At 39.9% G+C, this 25,764-nt stretch overlaps 1 long non-coding RNA gene across 1 annotated transcript; it reads left to right on the top strand.

Moving 5' to 3' along the window:
• Positions 1 to 430: 430 nt before the first annotated feature.
• Positions 431 to 24,342, top strand: LOC108884374 (uncharacterized). The gene is made up of 4 exons (XR_001961041.2): positions 431 to 716; positions 15,064 to 15,150; positions 21,940 to 22,002; positions 24,265 to 24,342. It is a non-coding gene; the product is annotated as an uncharacterized LOC108884374 (long non-coding RNA).
• The last annotated feature ends 1,422 nt before the right edge of the window (positions 24,343 to 25,764 follow it).

The following is a 25,764-nucleotide window of genomic DNA, read 5'->3' as shown; positions in this document are numbered from 1 at the left end:
CTAAACCGAACCACACACAGGTCTCTGGATGCATAATTGGACTGGCCATCCAGGCGGATGAGGACACATCCCTGTGGGCCACCGAATCGGTGGACTGGTGCACTGTCAACAAATCCATCAACTTTTATTGACCATGTCAGTCTCTTTACCAGCTCTCTCTCTGGTGTGTGTCTCCTCTCTGTCATTTATTGGCACCGGTTGGTGTAATGAGCAGTAGTGTCTTATGTTAGGATAGCTGGCCTGGCAACTCCTGGCAGACCGACTCAGTCATTGTGATTTGATTGCAGTATAAAAGTTACACAAATTAAACTTAATTCATAGTTAAGGAGCTAAAACTTGACAGCGGAATGGTCCTTTAGGGCAGACTTGCACTCCACTTTATTAACCCCAATTTGATTGGTTGATTCAAAGGCTTAACCTCACGAGCTGAGTAGAGGCTCATTAGAGAAAATGATTACACCTGTGTCACCCAGTCTCTGGTTGCCCAGCCAAGTTCTGGATGGTGGGTGTTTCTCTCAAACCTTATGTGGATTCTGGGTAAAGATAGTTTTAGCACAGTAGAGTGAGGCTGACCATGGCCTAGTTAGCTAGCATTGGGAGTTTGAAGTTCTTGGCTGCTCCTCAGTGTGAGGAAGGGTCTCTCTGTGACTGGAGCAGCTCATGCTGCATGAGCCAAACACTCAGACAAGAGCCTCAGGGAGAATAATAACTCCTGGGTAAGTTATGTCTTTTTAAATAACTCCATTCATTGTTAATCATTAGTGCATGTTGATGTCCATTAGTTTTCAGCTTGAGGCAACAGGGAGTCACAGAGTGGAACTTGGTATATTCACGTCATAATGTACAATGAATATGAACCATCAAGTGGAAACAAACACCTTTAACGACATTCTAGCTGTAATTATAAAGAGGCAATGAGAATAATCTCTGATAGCTCTGACGTCACCCCGTTAGTGAACAGACGAGCAAAAGTGTCAACAGAATGACTGCAATGGAAAGATCAATGTAATCAAATCTGAGATTAAACCCTAAACATTTAGCTTAAATCTGGTAAATCTTTTAGGCAAACCATTTCTGTTCAGATTATATACTTGTGTATTCAGTTACTGCTTTAATGATGGTATACCTGTTCATATACCACACAATCTATGCTCTCCTTTTAGTTACATCACACTATACACACGTGGACCCAGGTGTGTGTGTATGGTTTCAGTCACCTGCGTCCATGGACAGGAGGTATGATGAGGTCACTGAGGCAGGCAAGCAGAGAAATAGGCCTCAGAGATATTAAAAAAGACAGAAGGTCACATGGAAGGAAGAGCAGGCACACGTGGCAAAACATGAACGCAGAAACACAGACACGCTACCAGGCCGGAGATGCTCTGTAGTTACATCACTAATTTCTTAGCAACATCACCCTGTGCTATCACAGAGGATCATCAGAGAATTAGCTGAACACAAAACATGTCGAGCCAGGTCAGAGGACTCATAACATAAACATAAACAGAAAAATCACAGAACAATTCACTGATCTTATCGTGTGCTGCTGACTTTGGTTTTTGTACTTGTACTTCAAATCTTTTGTACTGATTATGGTTATGTAGCATAATCTCTTCTATTCCTTTGTATTGTAATTTGAGTACAGATACCAGATGGACCATTCTCTTCTATCTTGTCTTTGTGGCATGGAAACAACCACCTGCTCTTGAATGTCGTCTATCTATCTGTTGGAGAGTTGGTTATTTACTTCTCAGCCGTGTTTTTTAACTGTTTATCTGTGGCACATTTTCTGCTGGCGTAGAACTACTAATTGATGAAATGCTCTGATGGGTTGTTTTAGATTCACTTGGCAAAATTAGGAGGTGCTTCCTGTAACCACAGCATCCTGTATGTCACTCACTGATTTGAATCACAACATGGTTTAACAGATGTGCTCCAATCACAGATGGGCTAATGCTATGTCCATGATATATTGGAGTTAACATAACCATGTGGTTCCATTAACCAGAGAGTTGGTGGTTCTATCCCCAGCTCCTCCAGTCTGCATGACAAAGAATCCTTGCAAGATACTGAAGCCCCTGCTAGCTGTGTAAACTGATATGAATGTGAGTGTGTCATGTAGTGCTTTGATTTGAACATTCTCAGTAAATTAGAGAATAGATTTTGACCATTACTCTGTGGGAACATTTCACTGAAATCTCTTAAGAGCAAAGCAAAAAAAAAAAAAAAAAAAAAAAAAAAAAGGTAATGACCCAGAAATACTAATCCTGTCTGGGCAGGGGTTTTAAAAATGTGAGTGCATTTAAAAAAGAAATAAAGGAGAGAGAGAGAGAAAATAGAATCTAGAAGGAAGACAAAATGTTTTTTAACAGCTCACTGGCCATGAAACCAGTAATGTGGCAGTTATATGGTACACATCATCATCTGCAAAGGCAGTTGGTGTCCTGAGCATTCATTTCTCTTTCACCTGCCTGGTTGCGTTTTCCTCTGCCTGTCATTACCGTCAGCTAAAAACCTTTTAACTCCTAGATCACAAATTATAACCTTGTTTACAGCTTCAAGGCATCATTTGATGGGTTTGTGAATTTTATTAACATCAAGATAACCACAAGCGCCGTTATAAGCTTTTCACACAACAACAACAGTCAGACACACACAGTGAGGCAGCAGCATGTGGTGCACTTAGCATGTCTGAACTTGTTAATATACACAGCTCCGGACTTGTTATGACCACGGCAACAATATTGTACATGTCTGGAGGAGTTAGCTTCGCGCTGCTGGCTTCTCAGCAAACCCTTTGTCTGACTCCGAAAGGGGTTTTGTTACAGTCTGTTACAGGACAATGCATGGGATAATGTCACGAATGCTTTAATTATCAGGGACCAGTGAACAGGAGTTATTTCAGCATGGAAAAATAAAAAACATGTTTTTAGGGGCTCGTGACTCATGGTTGGTCCTGGCTGGCACCACCCACATGAGGATGGACCTTTTAAAATGCCAGAACTTGTTGTGTGTGAGCTACAATATACAACAGTTTGGAAATTAAAATGAGAAGTAGGGAGGACATAGTCTACATGCTGGGGCTGTTGCGGTGTCATTAGGTTAGCTCTGGTTTAGGATTTAAGATGTGTTTAAAGGACCAGTGTGTGGGATTTAGTAGCATCTAGTGGTAAGGTTGCAGATTGCTGCTTGATTACCAACTGAATACCGTCCCCTCACCCCTCCTTTTCCATACATGTAGGAGAACCTGCCAGGTGTAGTAAAATCTCTAAAGGCCCTCTCTAGAGCCAATGTTTGGTTTAACTGTTCTGGGCTACTATAGAAACATGGTGGACCTGTTCCATATGCAAAGATGGAGGACTCACTTAAAGGTTATGAGCACACAATGATTCATATTATATTCCATTCTGTTAATAGATCATCCTAAATCCTACACACTGGTCCTTTAAACCACTTGTGATCTGAGGCGTTCTAGAGGGGCCACCAGTGGTCCTTTCTTATCTTATTGTCCTTTCTTTTGGTCAGATTAGCTTTATTGTCCTTTAGATTATTTTTATTTATTCAAACATATTAGAAGTTTAGAGAAGGTTTTTTCATCAGTAGTTAAATCTTTGAAAGGATGCACCTTCCCAGTATATTTGTTGATGGTGCTCAAAACCAAAGTCATATAAGGTGCTCCGATGAGGGCCGCTTCCCTGAAATACTGGCAAAAAAAAAAAAAAAAAAAGGTGAAATGTGTGAGTTAGTTAGTGTGTGCCTCTGTCACCAACACAACAAAAGAAAAACAGTGGAGGATAGCAGTTATATAGTGAACATCTGCATCAAATCAGCTGCATTTTCACCATTTGCTTCTTCAGCACCTGTGGAGGTTTAATGCACAGCTGGTACTGTAGCCTCAGGAGAGACGAAAGCTCATCCGCACAACTGACGGGCTTTAATGAGCTGAGGGGGAAGACAGCAGGGATAAATACATCCTGTACTTCCTGTCTGAAATGTTGCATATTTTGAGATGACCATTAGATAAATTAAAAAAAATTTTTTTGGGATGTTGCTGGTGATGATACATTCTCAGAGACCTAGGAGATGCTTAAATGAAACTGTACGATTATCTTTAAGTGCAGAATCTGAATGCAGGCTTGTTGAGTGAGAAACATTAACATGCTAAAGAGGTGCTTATGAACCCCAAATGTAAGTTACCCAAAACACTGCAACCAGAAAAGAAATTTAGGGTGTGTCCATATTAGATATGATTGCTTCATATCATGTCTGAGCATCAATGAACTGTGCTTGAGTTTAAAACAAAATGTTCTCAGGTCCAGGCCTAGGTCCTTGATGCAAAATCCCCATGAAACTCAGCCTGAGGTTCAGCTCATCTACAGTCAACAGCAATAGCAATCTGTAATCATGTCATTACATTAAATAAATCTGTGGAGCAGAGTAGTGAACTCCCAATAATATGAAAATACACTGAGAAAGGTCAACTTTAAGAAGCACCTTCACTTCCACTTTCCCACGAAGGGAAATTTGAAATTTGAGACATATTTACCAGACAAGAGAACTCGCTGTAAATTGGAGAATAAATGGGCAGGCAGTGGTCGAGACATGATAATTGTATGATAAAAACAGTTTGTTCATTTTATAGGATTGTGGCTCTTCACTCACTTTTTCCACATTCACTAGTCTGCGCCCCCTTTGGGTTCTGAGGTAAAAACCAAATTTTCCAAAGTTGTTAAAATGAAATTCAAAATATGAAAATCCAGATGATTTGTGTGTATGTTGATCCATCTGAATAGTTCCCAGCAGCAAGAGACCACACAATGTAGGCACAAACTAACCAAGCAAACCCACTAAAGAAGGTGAAGCACGCAAAAACATCAGATTTTTACCAAAAAATAAATTCCTTGGCAGACAAACAAAGGCTGAAATTTTCATTTAATGTAGTTTTACCTCATATAAACTGCTGTAAATCCAATAGTTTCCAACAGCGTCTGCAGTACTACAGGCCCTGCAGCTGACAGCAGTTCACATCATGTGCTGCTTGGGTTTGAGCTAAAGTACTTGAGGCAAAACACTTCTAATTCTTTTTATTTGTAAGTTGGTAATAGTTTGTACTGTGTTGACACTAAATTTGTTTACACATACAGCTGGAGGTTTTGAAGTAGTTCACATATTTGATCAAACTGAAAAAACTTATTTACCATTTTTGGTCCACCAGCCATCACCACAAAGACACAGTAATTTCATGGCCGTTGCGCTTTTTCTAAATTGACCATAATTGACTTGATTTTGGTCAATTAAGACAATGTGCATCAGGCAAAAACATGGATGTGTCACGAGATTTACGGTAACTGCACGGAAGACGGCCAGTGTTGCTTAAAAATAGCTTAGAAATGTGAATTCAAGCCAGAAATGTTAGGCGGAATAAGTTGACCAATTCTCAGTGGATTTTTCCTTCTGAGGAAGATGATTCATAGGGTCTGGTGAATGTTTCATCAAATAAAAGATATATTCACATATGTGATCAAGTTAAACTTTCTAAATGCAAAATGCTAAAATGCATCCTTCTAGTGTTTCCTTTAAATAAATGAAGAATCATATAATATGTCATAAATACTTATTGCTTACGTGTCTATACTGTAGAATCAGTGCAAGTGATTTGCTCCTCTGAATGGCAAGATAAAATGAACTAATAAAGGAGGGCCTGTGTATGTGGACCTGCATATGTGGTAGTTAAACCTCTGGGGTTGGCATAGTGACTGGATGATCCTGTATCACCACCACAGCAAAAGTGGACAGTAGTGTTTTTATATATGGCGAATATCAGATCAGCTGCATTAACACCATTTGCTTCTTCAGCACCTGTGGATGTTTAATGCACAGCTGGTACTGTAGAGGAGAATTAAATGATTCCCACATTCAACCATGTAATCTCAACATATATAAAGTGTTTCTGGAGAGTTACCACATGACATTGTGTGCCAAGGCTTGTCTCAGTCAGGTGGACAGAGTTTGACTCTCAATCAAGTCTATGTTCAAAATTATATGCTCATATTTATTTACAGCTGTATTATTTGTTTCTAATCAGATTTCTCTACTTGTGATGCAGTGGAAAAAAGCGGAAACTTTTGATGGAATTTAATCTTAAACAGGATTATGTTTTGGCCCTCAGGGAATCAACCACTCAGCTCTATGGGCATGGGTTTGTTTTCTTCTTAAATTGTCTGATTAACTCAAACCTGAAGTGGTCACAGAATCTTCTGGAGTTTCAGCTGCTGGTTGATGGAGCTATTTTGACTGTGGAGCTTTGTGGCAACCGGCCGCCCAGTGTGTCATTGTGCCGCCACAAGGTCTACGAGAAACAGGCGTAAAGGCTTGGACCGCAGTTAACCATGTGGTTCACCACAGACCAGGAGGAGGAGGAGGAGAACATACACAGAGCATGGGAAGGAGGAGAGAGGGAGACAGAGAGTCAGGGAGGGAAGAAAGTAATGAAAGAGTGTGCGGATATCTTTTTTTTTTCTGGTTTTTACCTCTACCTTTCCTTCTCTACATCCTCCTTTCCTCCATGACCTCAAAATCCCTCTCTGTGCCTCCCTTTTATTGCTCTTACAGTCTATATTAACATGAATTTATTGGCCTCAGGTTAATGTGCACATATTCTTCACTTGCATATATGAGCTTATGTGCCATTAGTGATGATGGATTATAACTAGAGAGGACAGAAAGGGAGGTAAAGAAAGAGGGAGAGACACAAGAGACACTGATATGATGAAGGAAGAAATTAAGTAATTAAAGGAGGAAGGAATATGAGAAGAGAGAGAGATGAGGGATATGAAAATGAAAGGTGCATATAAGAAGAAGGAGGAGAAAGAATGATGAGGAGGAAAAGAGGTGTGGGTGGAGAAAATTAATGAGGTGAAGGCAAGAGAGAGAGAAAGGCAGAGAAGAGGAGGAAGAATAGAGTCAAAAGCAAGGTGAAGACAGGGAGATGAGGTGATGGTGACAAAAATGGGAAAGGAGGACAGAAAGGAGTTGGGGAGGGGGGGCTATAGGAATCAAGAAAGAATGAAAGGAAAAAAGGGAAGGTGAGTGACAGATTTATGGATGCCAGGAATGAGGGGGGTGTGCTCATTAAAAAAATCTGAAAAAAGGGACCTGACAGAAAAGTCTGAGACAATTAGGTCGATAGATGGATAGAGACAGATGGACACTGCTTGGTGGCCCATTTCTTCAGTGACATCCTGAACCTGTGCATTTATTTCCCTCTACGCAAAAACACTTGACCATCCCGGGCAAATATTAGACAAAATTTGCAACCACCTGATTTGGCTGAGCCCCGTCTTCCAGACTTTAGTATCAGGATTAATCTCATTTACACATACCTGATGCAAATAACCGGCAGTGGCTTTGCAAGAAATTTGTTCTTGGATTATCAGCCTAGAGAGACGAATGAGAAACAGTGAATTCAGCTGTGAGCTTTAGAGGTGGGGGATTTTGCTACTTTCAGGGGAGGCCAGGCTAGCTGTTTCACTGTGGTCTCATCTAACGCTCAGTCAGGAGGTGAAGAATCATATTTCCCATTTGTTTTCTACGTTAATAAGCCCACACTCCAGCACTACTGTGTTAAAATATACCCATTGCCTTATTTCCCAGTGTCAATGTTTGCCAATGCTCCAAGAAAAGTAGCACTCTATTGCATTTGCTTTCTGTAAAGCTTTGACCTGTTGGGACATGGACGCAGGACCTCTCGGGGTGTCCTTTGGTGTCTGGCACTGGGACATTGGCAGCGCGTCCTTTGGGTCTTGTGGGTCGTGTGGTGGGGCCTCTATGGATCTGGCTTGTTCTGAGACATCCAACAGATTCTGGATCAGACTGGGATCTGAAGAGTTTGGAGAGCAAGTCAATGCCTTCGGGCTCTTTGTTGTGTTTCTCGAGATGAGCCGTTTTTGAGGTGTGGCAGGCTTAATGTTCTGCTGGGTGAGGCCGCAGAGTAGTGCATGCTTGATCCTCAATAATGTTTAGTTGGGTGATAGGTGTCAAAGTAGCGTCCAGATGAATGCCAAGACCCAAGGTTTCCCCACAGAGCATTGCATTGTTACAAGATGACCAGTGTCACTCACTGTCAGTGGTTCTGATCTTGTGGTTGGTAAGTGTATGTTACCACTTAGCTGCTTCCTAAACTCTCTCTGCTCCTGTTTTCCTGCCAGCTATAGTTCTGGGATAAGACTTTGTTCAAAACTGCTGTGGGAAAAAAGCAGATGCCATTTGGTTCTCAAAGTTTGATCACAGTACAACATCTTTGAAAACGGTGCATTTTGATGAGATGCAACACCAGTGAGTTGTGTTTAAAACCAAAACAAGGAGAAGTTATCTTTCAAAACTTTAAGAAATCATTAACCATAATTTAGCATAATTTAATGACAATTGAACCTCAGGGAATGACGACAATGTTCATAACTGTGTTGAACGAATACTAGTGATGCACACTGTGGCCTGTTCTTTGTTAGGAAATTCTAACCGGTTACTCAAATCAGATTTCAGTGATCGGGGCGTGTTCTCTTCCTCAAGTCAACTTTCTTCTATTTATATAAAATCACTTTGTGTCTTTTTCCCACGATTGTCATGTAACAGATGACTAAGCTGAATTATAATGCTGCTCACAACTGTGCAAGAAAAACCTAAGCCAGAAGTTTTAAAATCAGTTGAACACATGGAAATTGAACTTGGATCATCAGAGTTAAAAGTAAATGTATCCACCTGTATGAGTCTGGAGTTCCCCTCCATCATCAACCCTTTCACTATCTTAGCAGCCAGTTGCTGAGTCCAGACTTTGAAGACGGGGAGAGAGTTGTGTGTCTGTGACACCTCTGTGATATGTTTACTGTCCAACCGTCCCCATTAACTGCCTCTGTGTTCACTCAGTGGCTGCCAATATAGTTTGCTGTTAGCTTTATGAAGCTTGTGTGACTGAGTCATGTCATCGCTTCTAAACAAGATGTCATCTCTGGCTGATCGTCCACCTGTGGCCCTCTTCTTACTGTTGATTATAAACCTCTGAGAAATTAGTCACTGTCCTATAAAAAGAAAGTGAGGAATCCTCAAAAATATCTTGTGGAGTTTAGTTTGTGAAGTTTGGTCTCCATCCTGGGAAAACAGCTGTCAGGGAGATGAGGTATGGGCACTGATTCAGAGGTTTGAAGCCAGGCTGATAAATCTCTGAAATTCATGGATCAGTCTAGTAAAGACATTACTGAGGATTTTTCTCCCATTAAATCACAAAAGAACCATGCAATGGTTTGTTGTCTGTGTTGATACAGGATGGAATAACTGTGGGTTCTTATGTCTTGTCTGTTCTTAGTTGTAGATACAAGTTAGTAATATAGCTGGCATCAGAATGAGTTCATAAAATTCTGCCAAGTGGTCTTTGCACCATATTTTTTTGCATGATTTTGATTTGGTCTGCATTATATTGATGTGTTGTTCTTATTTATCCACTCTGAAGGGAGTTAAATCTAAGGTTATACTTTTCGCAGAGTATGCAAGGGTTGGCGTGATATAAATTTTGTCATCAGAAAGTGTGCGGAAGGCTCTGTGCAGAAAGTCTGCGTACCCTCCAGTTTGCTGACTTGTCTGCATAGGGTACACCAACTGCACATATATCCTCCAAGCCTCCTGTTATTGTGTCCACCCCTGAACACCTCGGCAGAGCAGAGATTGCCAAGAAACAGGCTGTATGCTGCAGAGAGTGGTACTGTGATGTATTTATGCTGGGGGAGAATGAGTGCATGAAAATTTAATCTTGTTTCAGTGTTGTGCTCCACAGATTACCTCAACTCCCACCTCAGCAGTAACTCCTGTGTTTCGTGAACAAAACTGACTTGACTTTTCCAATCAGTTTTTTCTACTGACTTTCTACCCTGCTTTCAACATCCTCTTTAATCGACACTATCAAATATGTACTGGACATCACAAACTCATTTACACAAGAATGAGAAGCAAACAACAAATGTGTAACAAAATATTTAAAGAAATGCCGGGAAAGCTAATGAGCTGAGGAATTTTCTAGTACATAACAGAAGCCATAATGAGCTCTTGAGTCGCCTCAGGCATTTGTTTACTTGAATTACTGGCAGGCATCATATGTTCACTGAGAACTTATCCAGCTACAGCACAAACAATTAGCACAGACCGATGGTTGGCTTGAGTTTAAAGCCCCAGTCCATCTTTTAACAGCCCACTCTGAACAAATGTTTTGACCAGTGAGCAGAGCAAAGAACAGAGGGAACACAGGAAAGAGAACCCCAGTCATATTTAGCCACTTGGACAAGACTCACTACTGTTAGACTTCTCTGACTAAAACACTTCATTAATCCAACATCTTGAATTTCTGCAGCATACAGTATCTGTTGCTAACATGTAAATTATGTGATTTATTCACTCAGAGTTGCAGAATAAAAAATTGTACTGTCAGAACAGGTATTGTCAGGATATAAATTATGCTTATATGTGACTAATTTTCACAGCAAATAAGTTTTGGAGGAAGCATAATGCCGAGAAAGCAACAAGTGATTTTGAGTGCTCAGCTTTGAAATTTTTTTATTTTTATTGTCTATCGCTGATAGAGATCCAGATGCAGATTTAAGTTTTTATTTATTTATTTATTTATTTAAATCCATCACTTTAGGAATAAACTTAAGAAAACTGTGCAGCCTTGGCAAAGATACAAGCTCTGTGGGTGTGGGTACCATCAGGTAACATGTGGTGGTTATTATGAGCAAGAAGGGAAAAACAGGTAGCTGAGTTTGGCATCTTGTCAGATTGAGTTTAGTTTTGAGCACTCTATATTATAGTTGGAATTTTCTCTCTGTCAAAGCAGGATTCATCCAACCGCAAACAAATCAGTGACCAAACGGCAGCTTGCATGTGAAAAAGGAATTTGGATGGGTGTGTGGATTGTGGTTTGGAACAGTCATATTTTTCCCCCGCTGATACAAAACCAATCAAATACAGAGTAAACAGGAAATCAACAGATCAGGCGTGTTTTTATCTCCAGACGGCAGTAAAGCTCCACTGTGGGAAAGAAACCTGAAATGTGAGTGGTGGGGTTTGGAAGCTGCTGATGTTTTTGTACAACTAATGTGACCACAAACACTAAGACAAACAAACGATTGACTAAAAGATGGTTTGAGTTTGGTCCTACGCTGGCACACAAACAGAGGCATGTCAAATACTGATCCTGACAAGTCCTTACATTTATTGCTCAGAAGTTGATTTTATTCAGAGGAGTAACGGGAGTAGAAGTTGTTCTTGTCAGTATCGTTAGCCTGGAGGTGATTTATTTTCTCAGCCCTGGTGTCAGATGTCAGACAAAGCAGCCGAGCCGACTACAATATGTCAAAATGAATTTTAAGCGGTCTGAAACGGTCTGGAACTGCAGTTTTGCTGGTATTTGTCTGTGCTGCAATTCTTATGATGTTTATGACCCGCGTTGTGTTGCAAATACTCGGCAGCAGCTTGATTTGATTTAAATTGATATGAGGACATTAATGTGAGCTTTGGTCTGGACTGGGTTATGATGAGGTGGGTTCGGGTCTCTCTTTGGTATGTAGTCTATCTTTAGCAGTCCTGACTGTAAGCAGCTCTGCACGCTTGTGGTGGCTTTGGCTTCCCTCTGGGAGGATTTTTTTATTTTCCGTCTTGGTTCCAGTGTAATGGTGCTGACAAAGTGTCTAGGTTAGGGTCTGTAATTGGCTTTATGCACGAGACTGCTCTCTATTATACAACTCTAACCGCTGTATTTACTGCTTTCTAGGCTGCATAACTGAAATCCTCACTGACAAAACAAACAGCGCAGGCCAGTTATGTTGGTGGCCAGCTTACTACACACTGTGTAAATGTAAAAGATGAAAAAACAAAACCCTCAAATTTTCAAGGCAATCATCTAATAAAATTTTAAATGTCAATTTAACTTAATTACATAGATTTAGCCTTTGAGTTTGTCCAGCTTAGAATTTTCACTTCTATTAATGTGGTGTGCCTGTCTGTGTGCCATCTTTTAAACTTTAAACGAGAAATTTGAAATGAAACAGTCCAAATCACAACACAGTCACAATTACGGTTGCCTTCATTTCAGCTGATTTATTTTCACTTTTATCAAATAAAAAACGGGCCAAGACTGTGCTATATGTTTCTTTCACATAAACTGTGCCCCGCCTCCTTCTTTCTACAACCACCATCATCTAATTAAACAGAAGAAATTCTAAATAACACACAAACTTTAACTTGCTCAGAATAAGTCACATCTGTAACCCGTGCCCAGCACGAAGTACAGTTATATAGCACACTGCACCAATTGACGTAACACTTGTGAAACTTAATCCAGTGTAAAGTCTGATACCTCATGCACAACACCTAGTCATTACTACACCCTTTGCAGCCACATTCAAGTGAGTGTTTGAAGTGGGCACCTCCACAGAAACGCGCCTGTCATCACATTTTAATGCTGAAGCTATAGATCTGTCTCTTTCCTCAGTAACCCATAACCCCCTGCAGTGTGATGATCAATGTCTCAACAGGTTAGTAGGTCAGAACAGTCATCACGTCTCAGTGTGTTTCCCTCTGTGTGTGGTTATGTATCTCCCTCCACCAAACACGAACAGACTGACGTGTGGTCTGGTTACAGGTGACCTACATCTCTCCTCTGTGAATCAGGGTGTTGATGTACGGCTCTCTGTTCTTCACTGTTGCTCTGCTCTTGTTCTCTTGTTTTTTTCTGTGTCTTTCGCTTCACCCTTTTTTCTTGTTTCATAAGCAAGTGTCAACAGCATCTAGTTTCTTTCATCATATAAATGTACACAATAACACAAACTAACTATCCAAGTGAGGCAGCAACTCCCGTGTTCTGTGAGGTAAAATGACTGCCTCTATTAATGGAGTCTGGTAGAGATATAGAGCAGAGTTACCCTTTAGGTCCTGTGTGTTTGCATATATTAAACAATTTCCTTTCATTCAAATACTTTCTATCTTGTTTTCCCTAAAATGATTAACAAGTTCCAGTTTTGGGTTCATCATCTCAGATTTTTCTTTCTGACTGTTGGAAGGTCAAATCAGTTAATTCAGAAAATAATCAACATTATTTCAAGTAAAACCTTTTGCTTTAAAACTACAGTTTTTGAGCAGTCAAACATGAAACATCTCCCCAGCACTTCAGTCCACACTTTCATCTGCAGTCCCCTGCAGAGAAACTGCAAAGATTAAATCAGGCTTTACATTCACTAAAGATTAGCTATCACAGCGCGGGTTTAAAATGGCTGTACATTGATTTTCCTATGCTTATACATAAAGTACACATATACATACAGACTCAGCGATACACACACATGTAGATTCACGCTGAGGCTGTCTCACACAACTGCACACCTAAAATCTCATTGACATTCACTCTCTCTGTTTGTCTTGCACAGTCTCTCTCTCACACACACACACAGCCAGTTAAAACGTGACTTCCCTGCAGAGCTCTTTGTGGATATAACCTCTTCATCCTGTCACTTAAAATATTTAAACGAATAATTTAATATCTGGTTCTCAGCAGGGAGAGGGCAGAGGAATGCAGAGAGAGAGAAGTTCAGGAATAATACAGACAGGAAGATTTTACATGAGGGAGCAGAACAGTTGATTCTTACTGTTTAGGCTGTTTTCCACTTGATTTTTAGATTTATTATCCAATCCAGTTGCATTGTGTATTTTAGTTTCTTGAGTTTGAGATGTTTTTGCTAACATACTGGTTGTTGCCTGGCAGCTCTTCATAGAAAACATGGTGAGTCATTGTGCTGACAAATTCAATATTTGCTCTCCTTTTAGCTCTGGTTTGAGGTCCACCAGCACATAAGAAAAATATCTCTATAACTGCTAAATGCTCCACTGTGTTCATCTGCTAGTTGTTGACTTTGCTAGTTTGGGCTGTAAATCGAGAACAATGAGCTGAATGATGCTGAAAGATTCTGTTGAGCTGCAGGTGATAATCGTCTGTGGGTTTTTATTTTCACTATGAGTGACATCTTTCACATTACACATAGTCAACTCATTGTTCATGGAGAGCCAGAGTGGAACCAGAACTTCCTAAGTAAGAAAATCTAATTCAAAATCCCACTGATGTTTGTATTAATGCTAACAACAACAACAACAACAACAAAGCATAAACTTGTTTCATATGTCTAGATTAGGACAATAGTTTTGAGAGCTTTGGTGATGTAGTTGCTGTAGTTGAATGTGTCTCTGGGAACACGCGTCATTTTTTAGGAAAGACCAATGAAAGAAAAGCTGGATGTGGGCACTTACAGAAGCTTATATAAAAGATCTTGAGAGGTGAAGCTTTAAGTTGATCAAGGTGTGTGATAGTATGTAGTTGCAGCCATAATGGAATACAGGCCATCTAGTGTGGTGTGGGGAGCTGTAAACAAGACATATGAGCCATATGTCTTGTTTACTGCCTCTGTGGAGACATAAATTGTTTCTTTACTCATGACAACAACTCCCAGATTCAGACTTTAAAGCTTGGTGCCATGCATGACACAGGCTTTAATAGTCTGACCCAAGATGTCTCTGAACAACTAGAACTTTCTGCCAAAGAAAAAGTCCCTGTACAAAGTGTTCACAGTAAGGTCTGTGGTTTATCCACTGTAACAGGAACACTGTTTTTGGAAATGTGTCATTGATTCTATCAACACTCAGATTCCTTAAATGAAATTATATTTTCCTTTTCTGTCTTGGAGTGGAAGCAGGAATTTCAGATACAAATACCTTTTTTCCCTGTAAGTTCTGATGAACTGTTTTGTTTAAAAATCACGACTGTTATGGCATTATGTACTCAAACTGAGCCAGACAGTTTTTTGGACAGACGATTGAATGTTTTAAAGTAAGTTGTACAGTATACACTTACCCGACGTGTCCTTTCACCTCAGCTGTCAGTGGACGGGCCCTGCAGGTATAACTTTACACTCCACTGACTGATGGCAAAGTGAAACTGCTCATTCACTGCTTTCCTCTCTTCTCTTATTCATGTAGTTACAGTGTGGCGGTGGATCACTTTCCTCAGCACGCTCCCCTCTCCTGTCTCGTCCCACCCTGTCAACCTCTGGTAAAGGATAGCAGGTAACTGAAGACCTTGGCTGACAAAGTGACAGTGCTGTTACAGACTGGAGCCTCTGTTTGAAAAATGCTGAATGATAACCTTCAGATTACAGAGAAGGTAGTAGGTAATGGATTGTTTAAACAGCTCTGATTCAGCTCTTTTGATAAATTGCAATAATAATATCATCATAATAATAAACTAATATTTTCCAGTGCCTCTGGTTCCACACGTAAACCCCTATTAATATTTGCATGAAGTAAACTGAATCATTAGAACCAGAGAGGATCCACTCTTAGAAAATGCCTGGTTCTTTGATGAAAAGTTTACAATATGACATAAAAACGTTTGAGGCAGAGGTTAACAGTGACTCATATTTCAGCAAGAACCATCCAGTCTCCAGTCTAATATGCGCTGTTAATGGTGGGTGAAGGCTTATGAGTGATGATGAGAAAACCGACATCATAAAAAAATGTGTTATGTGTAAGTTTGCAGCTTACATCAATTTACCTTTTGGATTCTGGTTCAATTTTTGATGAATTCACCAAATATGTCAAGTCAGTTTTATTGATACAAGCCCATATCACAAATCAGAAATTTACCTCAAGGGGATTTACATCATTCAACACAATCTGCTCTTAGACTCTGTCCCCAGATCCACACTATGGTGTGTTTGTTACCAGAGCCCCATGTGCCTAAACAAATCAAAAATAATTATAAATGGTGGTCTTATCATAAACCTACATTACTGTTACATTATCTGGGCCCTGTTTCTCTATGTTGCGTAACACTGAAGATAAGATGTGTTTAAAGAGAAATTTGGAATGGGGATACAGAATTGGGGAAAAACAGCAGCCAGAAACCTGCTCATGGTGGGCTATTTTCGAGCTGTGGTTTGAATACAACTATAAATTCAGCTTTGAGCTTGGTTGGCAGGTTGAGTGCCTGTTGGTTACAACTTTTGTGTTATAGTGTGGGAACTGAAATTGAAGAGAGCTTCTGAAGCACCAGACACACACACACAAAAAACCCAATTATTTCCACAGGGTTAAAGTGTTACCAGGGACTTGTTAAATGTGAGTTTTTGCAACTGACATAGAAGTGTTTTCATATAAAGTACTTAAGTGCAGCAGTAAGGGTTCCTTTGTTTCTTGTGATTGTTATCTAATTTCATTAATCTCTCCACTTGCAGTATCAAATAAATGAACTGCTCTTGAACGCTCAGAGGTTTTGTGCTACTGCTCTCTCTTCTGGTTGAGGTTTCATATTGCAGTGAAACTCATCAGGTGTTCAGCTGTTTACATAAGAGTGCATTTGGTTCTTCTGCTATTAAGTCTGAGGAGTAAAAGCCCTGTAGCATGTGTCCACTCTCTCTTTCCCACATGTATTAGTAGCCTGTTGCTATTCATCAAAGCTTTGTTTCTCCACCTCAGGGTGCCATACAGTATTCAAACTGAAACCAGTTCTACCACTCAGGAATTGGTGTCTTTGAGGCACCACTGTACCATTTTATTTTTCAATTAGCCATTGTTTCACTTGTCTCATAATATTTGGGTTAGACATGTCTGAAATACTTTAAAATGTCATAAATGAAAGGGTGCAGGGGTTTACTTTCTCTAAAGGTTCTCTGTTGATTCTGTCCTAAAAGTTGACAAAAACACTTGTAGCCACATGTTATTGACGATAATGTCTGTCTGTCTCAGACTGCTGTCTGGCTCTCAGGGTCATTATCAGACGATTTTAGAGTGATGACCAATGCAAATACTGTTGAAATGAAATGAATGGCTATATGCAAAGTGGTAGATGTACATATTCACAATCCAGTCTCATGCAGCTTGTTAAATAGTCACAAAATGTACACTACTGATTTTGTATACATAAACACAAGTTAACCATTATTCTCTGTGACATTCAGCATGATTTGCAGTTCATCAAATGTTCACAACATTTCATCCTGTATGGACGGGAATCATCCTTTTCCTTTGTGACAGTAAAATATCAACTTGTGGTGACTACAGCAATATTACACTTATCTGCGGTCATGTTTAGGCACACACAGCACTTGGTTAAGGTTAGTGAGTGACCATGGTCTGGTTTAACACAGACAAAAGTTCACAGTGACTTCAGATACAACGTGTTGATTTAAACTGAACCAAAACCACCATCTCTTAATAACTTTAACCAAAGTGTTTTTGTTTCCTAAACCTAACCACAGTCAGTACTCTGAATACAAACCCCAGTCTCTTGTGTCACAGTCGTGTTGTTTTGCACACCCACCATCCACACCAACCTGTCTCCTTGTGACTCTGCTTCTGTCACAGAATGTAGTACTTCATTCAAAAATATATTAGTTTGAAAGTTGTACTCATGAATGACAAATTCATGTTCAGGTACATTCAGGTTCAGGTAGTAACATTTTGTGACTGTTTCCCCAGCTGTTGGGGGAGCAGGTTGATGCATACGTACTCAGGGCCACTCACTCTGTTGAACCAGGTACTGGTGCAGTGCTGGACTGCATAAATGTGGACACCAAGACTTAGAGAAGTCTCATCACAACACTTTGTCCTGGTGTGTTGTACCTTGCTCAACAAATTGAAACCTCTGAAGGAGCCATCTGTACATTATTCAACCAATTCTTATCTCGGTTGATTTTACAATCAGCCTAATATTCTTCTAGTGTTTTACAAGACAAAATTTAATTTTGCTCCAGACTTTACTCCTCCATGATTTTTGATTGGATGAAGTGTTGAACTTTTAACTGATGCTGCCTTCAGGGTCTGGTATCTTTGGAGGAAATTTGCACTGCGCACTGACCTGATTCTGTTATTCAAGGACATGTTTGTTGCAAATTGTGCTGCATTGATAGATAATGACATAACGTTAACAGGTTCTGTGACAGCAGAGTGACCTGACACTGAGCAAGCTGTGTGTTTGTATGTGTGTGTCTGTGTGTATTAGAGATACTACAGTCTCAGAGGGAAACCAGGCTGTTTATTTAACACTGGGACCATTATTTTGCACTGTGATGGTTGGTAATTTTATCCAACTCTGCTTTTGAGGTTATATGTGTGTATTATATGTAGTTTAAATTCAAATAGTGTCATGTACTATATAGTATGTGAGTGAAGGTGTCTAATTTCAGTTTATTTTCCGTGTTCTACTAGATTGAGTTAAAGAGTAAGTATGTGCAGATACGATGTGGATTTTCCAGTAGTAAATGTGCCAGATTTATGACACCCTCAGTCATCAGTCTGCCATTGCCTTGCACTCATAAAAAATGCAGAGAAAGGTAATGAGACAGTTTTAAATCAAAAACCAAATACCCTGTGGCAAAAGAAACTACACTGCTTTCCCTCAGAAAGAAAGACACTTGTTTTTTTCATTTCTTTTCATTTCATTCATCTCACCACGTTGAGAGTGGTGAGATGAGGTGGTTGACTAAAAACAACCTTCAGGCAAAAAGTCAGCAATGAAGCTCTAACAAAACATTAAGTTGTGTGAATTCTTGAAAGTGTCACCCTTGCTACTTGGAGATCTTGGTATATTTTTGAGTTTGCAGCACTCATTTTTTCTGGATATCAGAGCTGCATGTTCTCCACTGTTTCCTGTAAGTCACATAATGCCCACAGGAAGAAAAGGAAGTGTCTACAGTTGGAAATAATCCCTTATGAACACATTAGTTGATGTCAAATATGAGGAAGTCAGTAGAATGTTGCTCTTATTGCATGCAAAAGTAAAAAGGTTTATAAAGGTCATGCACATGCTGCTCTCAACCTGAGTCATGTCATACTAGTGTTACATGTGTTGCAGGATTCCTCTGCTTGACAGTGATCGGTATAGACGGTCACAGTTATGTAAGCTTGCACATACTGTACTTCATATATTTTAGCCTCCAGCTGCTTCAGACTATGTTGTGTTGATCCACGTCCTTATAGATTAGTAGAAGAAAACCTGGATGTTACCGTGAGCAGCTGTAGACAGAAACTGATGGTTTGATTCGTCAGGTGATCTGTGTAAACTACAGTATTAACACTCAGCTTGCTGTGATGGCTTAGCTTTCTGTGATTAGAACTAGAATCTGCACACAACACACACACAAACATTAATGTAACTGATCTGCACTGGTAGCAGCAGGGGGGTGAGACAGCTTCCTACAGAGGGAGGGAGGGAATTTGTGTGTGTGTGTGTCTGTGTGTGTGTACTTGTGGGCTTTGTGTGGACCAGTTTGAGTTTTTAGACCTTAGGAGTTCGGACATTTTGGCTGCTCCTCACTTTCAGACGGCTGTTTGATGGTTAAGACTTGGTTTTAGGGTCCAGGTTAGAGTTAGGTTTAGGTTAGGGTTGGGCATTCAGTTGTGATGGCTAAGTTTAGGGTAAGGGGCTAGTTAATGGATTAGTTAATGGTTAGGGTGTGTCCTCCCATAGGTAAAGGTAAAAATGTGTGTGTTCATATGATATTTCTCAACTCTTCTCAAATGATCAGATTCAGTCTCTGCCACCACCTTGGCAGACAGGAAGTGAGAAAGATTTATAGTTGCATACACAAACATAGAAGGTAAATTGTGTTAAGCTCATTATTTACATTTTTGAATGATCACAGTAAATGTAGAAGGAACTTCTGGTAGAATCTGCTATTTTTCATCATTTACGTATTAGTATGAATTCCCTGTGAGGTCAAGTTGCACTTTTACTTACAAGCTCAATGACATAGCATTGTAACTGCAAAGGCAAAAGGAAATGTTGGAGATGAATGTGACACAAACTTGGAAGTCTCCCTGTTGCTCTTCCCTGTAGATGAATGGACAGAGAAAGAGATTAGATTTCTGAATGGATCTAGGAATCTGGTTTGCCTCCAAGACTAATATGTTGTGTTTGAGAAGTGAGAACATTGTGGTTTAAATATTTTTCCACACAGTTCACACACCTACCGAGTTTCCATATCAGGACTCAAGTAACCAGATGCATGGTGCTCAAAAAAATGTAAGACTTGGCTTTGTAGCTAAAGTTAAAAATAAGAGGTTTCCTAACCAAAATTCAGTTTTAGGATATAAAAGAACATATGTCAAATAGAACAAGCTTAACTCATTGATTGACAGTCAATATACCAACCACTTATCAGCTAACATATACTGGCTGAATATGTCACAGAGCTGCACCACAGCAATGACAAGCATTTGACCTGAGGACTCTCATCACTCTTTAGCTGAGGATGCTCAGTATGGGCATTTTTGTGGCAACAGCAAGACAATTTTCGCCTCAGCAGGGATGAATCACACAAGGAAAGGAATTCATGTCCAGCTGTTTCAAGTCGATGTGAGACATATTTGTTCTCTGTTCATGTCAGGACATGTCACAAATGAATCACACAGTGGCAGAGAAAAAGACACAAAATCAAAGTTTAGCGGTCAGACTGTTGCACTTCTAAGAGATGCAGTTTAAAAATTTCCTGCAAGGCTGGAATCTGACACCTGAAATGAAAAGCAAAGAGAAAATATGGCCAGTGTACAACCATAAAGCCAATATATGATATTACTCTGTACTTATCAACTCAGGTGCAGGAAGCCAAACAGGAAACCCAACCAACAGCAGAGGAAAAAATACACAGCAAACCCATTTCACTCTGCACATACAAACAGCATCACTGAAGCATCAAGCAAATAACAATTCAAAGAAATTTTGTTCAGTGAAATAATTTTCAATGCTAATATCAGCACACACAATAGACAGCAGCCTGATAAGAGCAGAGCTTTGCTGCCAGCAGGAACCAAAGAGCCAGAGTCACACAGAGAAGCAATAAAACACTCTCATTACGTTCATTCCAATGGTGAAATCAATCTGTCAGTGCATGTTAGCACAAACAGCTTAGTGAAGTAAAGAAGTTATCCTCTGTATGTCGGTGAATTATGTTTTCATCTGGTTGACAGCATGAACAAGAAAACTCCATGCTCATATCAGTGGTGTCTTGGCTGATGAGCTTGTTTATGAAATGCTATCTGAGCAGCAGCAGCAGTGTTTCATGTATTAGCAGCACAACTTTGGTTTCATCCCAAACTTGCTCGCAGGACCTACTCCATTCTTTACTGTGCACTGGAAATAAATGAGAGTCAACTAATTCACACACTTCAGTCTCAACATTCTCCTTTAGGATAAATGGACAGTGATATAAAAACAAAGTAAACTGACATCTATCTGACTTGGACTTTTTCTTCAGTTCCAAGAACAATAGTTGGGGGAAGGATACCTTTCCAGCTTGCGGTGCTTTGTGCTCAGTTGTCACAACATAGCCTGTGTTCCCTCTGGCTGTGTGTCTGATAAGTGAATCTTTAAGTAAAACTTTTGTTATAATTCAAAACAATGATGTCTGGGAAAAAACCGTGACATGGTAATATGGTGAAAATGCATATTGTAAGAGCTACAGTATGCTCCATTCAAAATTCAGGATGGATTTCTTTCCAAGTCACCTGGATTGGGTTCATCCTGGTGTCATATGTATAAAGGACACAACATAAACCAGAAACATGCATCCCTGAGCCTATGTTCAAAAGTGCAACTAATGAATGGCATTTACTCATTTCAGGCAAAGGTACACTGCAGAATCCACTAACAAAACCATGTGTTCTTCTATGGTCACAAACCTGCCATACTGCCTGTAAGACTATAGCATGTTCCATATATAAAGTAGCTGGCTGCTAGAACCAGTACAAAGCTATTTCTTCTTCTCTTCTCTTTGATTTTAATGTTTTTGTCTAAGATCCCTGACAAATACAGTTAATGGAATAAAAATAAAAGATTTTGTTTCTTGCGTCCTGCAGGTTCCAGTCTCAGCTGTGGGCCAGATCACTCAAGCTCTAAACACCGAGAGCCCAAACTGAGAGGTAAGCTGCTGGTAATTCCTCTTGCATTGCACCAAAAGCCTGAGGGCATTAGGTTGGACACCCTGTCAGGTTTTGGATGAAAGGTTACTCTGTTGTTGGTCTCCAAGATTTAGATTAATGGTCTCTCTTGGAGGGGTCTGCCCTAATTATTCTGCCTCAGCAAGAGCCAGGTCAGTTCTCTTTTCCTGCAGGTTTTTCAAAGTGGAAAAACAGCAATTTCTCAGATTCAATTCCTCCTACAGTATATTGACTGGAAATCAGATTCTCAGTGTATTTGATGCACAATATGGGACATGTAGCTGCAGAATGCTTAGTTTAAGTACATGTTTACAAGGTTAAAGATCTGTAAGATTGTGATTGATCAGCTCTGAGTTTAAGTCGCTGTGAGAAAAATCATAAAAAGTTTAATAATGCTCTGATCACTGTAAGATTAAAATTTTGTGAATATTTTACTGATAACTTTAGAATCAACGAATTGCAACTCACCATTTCCTCTTTACATTAATAGATAATAGATTAATCTGGTCACAATTATATTTCCTACAAAATGTATTTACTGCTGCAAAATAGTGTTTACAGATGTGTTTACTAGGACACAAGGTTGTGGATATAATAGTCAGACAAAACAGTGGTCATGGTGCACTTAATTGCCTTGTCCAGAGCTTTGAGTTGGGATTATTTTGATAAAGGTCAGTAATGAAATGTGATGCTAACATGGATGAGAAGTACACGCAGAAGACAAAAATTTGCATCCCATTCCCAGCAAAGGTCAAAGTGGTTTAATAATTATAGCCAGGTCATTTTAATTGCCTTAACCACATTTTATCCACAGAGTTATATGAACATTCAAACATTACACCCACAGTTTAACATCTTTTTTCAAAGGGATTTTCTCACATTTGGCCACAAGAGTGTTAGTAAAGCTGAATACTGATGCTTTAAGTCAGTGTCCCAGTGGAGTTGGCTTTGGGCATTGTTGTGTTGAATCAGGGAAAGGCCCCAAATTGCTGCCACAAGGTCTGCAACCACACTACTGTCCACACAAAATATTCCTGCATGCTGTAGCATTACCATTTGCCGTAATTGAAGGGGGCCTATGAAAACTGCACATGCGGACAGGAGTGGACTGGCATTTACACCACTCAGACACCAAGACTCATGTTGGGTGTTTTCCACAAAACAGAATAAAGTGATCTTGTTTTTATATCCCAGAAGGCCTCTGTTCCTTGTGCAAACTGTAGATGAGAGATGTGTGAAGGTTTCAGTCTCCATTATTACTACAAAATGTTGCTGAAGGCCGCGGAGGCACACGGGGACACACAGTGCTGCATCCGCCTGGCCACCTGCTAACATTATCTAGCTTCAGTGAGTGTTAACTTATACGGCAGCTATGTGTGTGTGTGTGTGTGTGTTTGGGGGGGTTGTTGTGTGAAAGAAACTGATAGAGTGATAGAAGAGAGAGAGATGGAGTGTGGTTAGGACAGGAGAACAGAGTGGTGAGCTGGAGAGTGAAAATGAGAGAGCAGCGTGGTATCAGTTGTTTCTGAGTAAGCCAACCAGCTGTCATGATGCCTTCTCATATTCCATACAGAGATACAGTCATAACACACACACACACACACACAGTAGTAAAGGGTTACATGATCTTCCTGGCTGCTGGTCAGATGGTTATCTTGTTATTGGCTCTGAGCAGCCACTCCTCTGTATCATAAGATTATTGTGTACAATAAACCACTGCGTTGTCATTTATATTTAACAGTCTAGACACAAATGAATAAATTATTCATTTAGTACTGGGATACAGATTCCTGGTTAATAGGCATTATGATTATTTTACTGTAGGTAGACAAATTTGACAAAACACACTTTATGTTTACCATCTTAAGCTAGTCCACATCAACGAGTATGGACGGCTCCACTAGGGTCAGAGTGACATAAATTTTTGTCATCAGTACTCTCCAATTTGTTGTGTCTTCATGGCCACTATGCTACAAGGGCACCAACTGCACCTGTGCTCCTCCAACTGGACTATAATAAGAACAACTAGACCTACGTCTACAGCTGTCCATCTGCACATCCACAAAGGAGTGTGATTGAGGCCTTACACCGCCCAGTTTAGAATTTATATAAAATACAAATAATGTGACTCCATTCCATAAAACATACTAATTTGAAGGAGGTTTTGTACTGGTTTAGCGCACCAGCATTTGTACTGTATACCTGTATTTTTCATTGCATACTACCACCACCTTGTGATCACAGGTACACACGCCTGACATGATGGAGCAGCGCAAAGCTGGAGGTGAAGCAGCTGAGGAGAGATCTCGAAAAACAATCAATAAAATCATTTTAGCTTTTTCTTGGAGAAGTTTAAATGGCACAGTTGTTCAATTATTACCAATCATTAGGATGGTACAGCATATTAGTTCCTTGTATACTACAGCATTTCATGACAGTTGCTACATAGCACATACAGTACCATATAGTATTAATTTATTTCTACGACAGCCATTCATTCCTCAGCTTCTGAGAGAATGGAACCAGAAAACAAAACAGCATCCATCATCTCTACTGCTTATCCTTTCAGGGTTAAAGGGGCTGGAGTCAATCCCACACTGACACTGAGCAAGAGGCAGGGTACACCCTGGATAGGTTGCCAGTCTATCACAGGACAGGAGACAAATAGCCATTAACCATAAACCCAACCTGCTTTAGTCTTGCTATTAAAAATACAAATTTGATAGCAGGTGATGGTTGTAGTCTTTGTTCACCAAAAACATTTTGACAGCTCCATGTGGACAGATCTACTTCAATGCCTTTCCTTTCAAGAATCCAGGGTCCAGGGTCAGTCTGTCCCCTAATTTCCACAGAAATGCCTCATAAAGCTGTGAGGCTGTAATGTAACAACAGGACAAAACTTTGAATGAATTAAAGTGTATTAGCCAGCAGCATGGATACTACAGTAGATACCTGTTCAAATTGGATACATCATTGACCAGGATTTGATATTTCCTCTTGGCTGTGAACACATTATCGCATATGTGATCAATTTATAAATTGTTGTAAATATCACACTTTCCTCAGCAGGATATTTACTGATTTTTTCACAGGGAAATATAACCTTGTAAAATGACAGGCAACAAGGCTGAGTGACTATTGAGAGATCAGCCAGAGTCTCCTGAGCATCACATGATCCAAAGTCACCCTTCACATGACAACTAGAAAAAGTATTTCTATTTTTTCTGAGGATCAGGGGCAGATTGCATGAGGAAGTCAGAACCGATTAACTTTACCATAATGTGCTTTCATTGTCAGGCTCTTCTGGGTTTAACTGCTTAACTCCTGGCATTCCCACTTAGAAATGTGTTGCAAACATGTGTTGACTGTTCAGTGACATGTGTTGACTGTTCAGTGACATAACTACATCCAATGTCAAGTGTCTGACAGTAAGTATATGTCTGTATGTGTGTGTAGTGTTATGCATGCTACATCCATTCGTGACACCAACCTAGCTACAAGCTGCTGTTGGTCAGTCCTGATTAATGTGAATAACTGTATGACAAGGGATTCACATTATATTGTCATGTCTCTCTGTATGTATATATACAGCAGGTGGATGACTTAGCCTAGCACAAAGCCTAGAAATAATGAATGGGCAAATTTTTGTTTTTAATCTTGGGTTGTCTTGGTTCAGTAATTGAGATACAGTCTGTAATGTGTGACCTTTAGAGGTGCAGGTAGGCACATTTTTCCTCATTTCTA

Source organism: Lates calcarifer, linkage group LG12 (genome assembly GCF_001640805.2).
Source record: "Lates calcarifer isolate ASB-BC8 linkage group LG12, TLL_Latcal_v3, whole genome shotgun sequence".
NCBI classification, from domain to species: domain Eukaryota; kingdom Metazoa; phylum Chordata; class Actinopteri; family Centropomidae; genus Lates; species Lates calcarifer.
The sequence above is the reverse complement of the archived record's forward strand: the minus strand, read 5'-3'. Positions and strand labels throughout refer to the sequence as shown.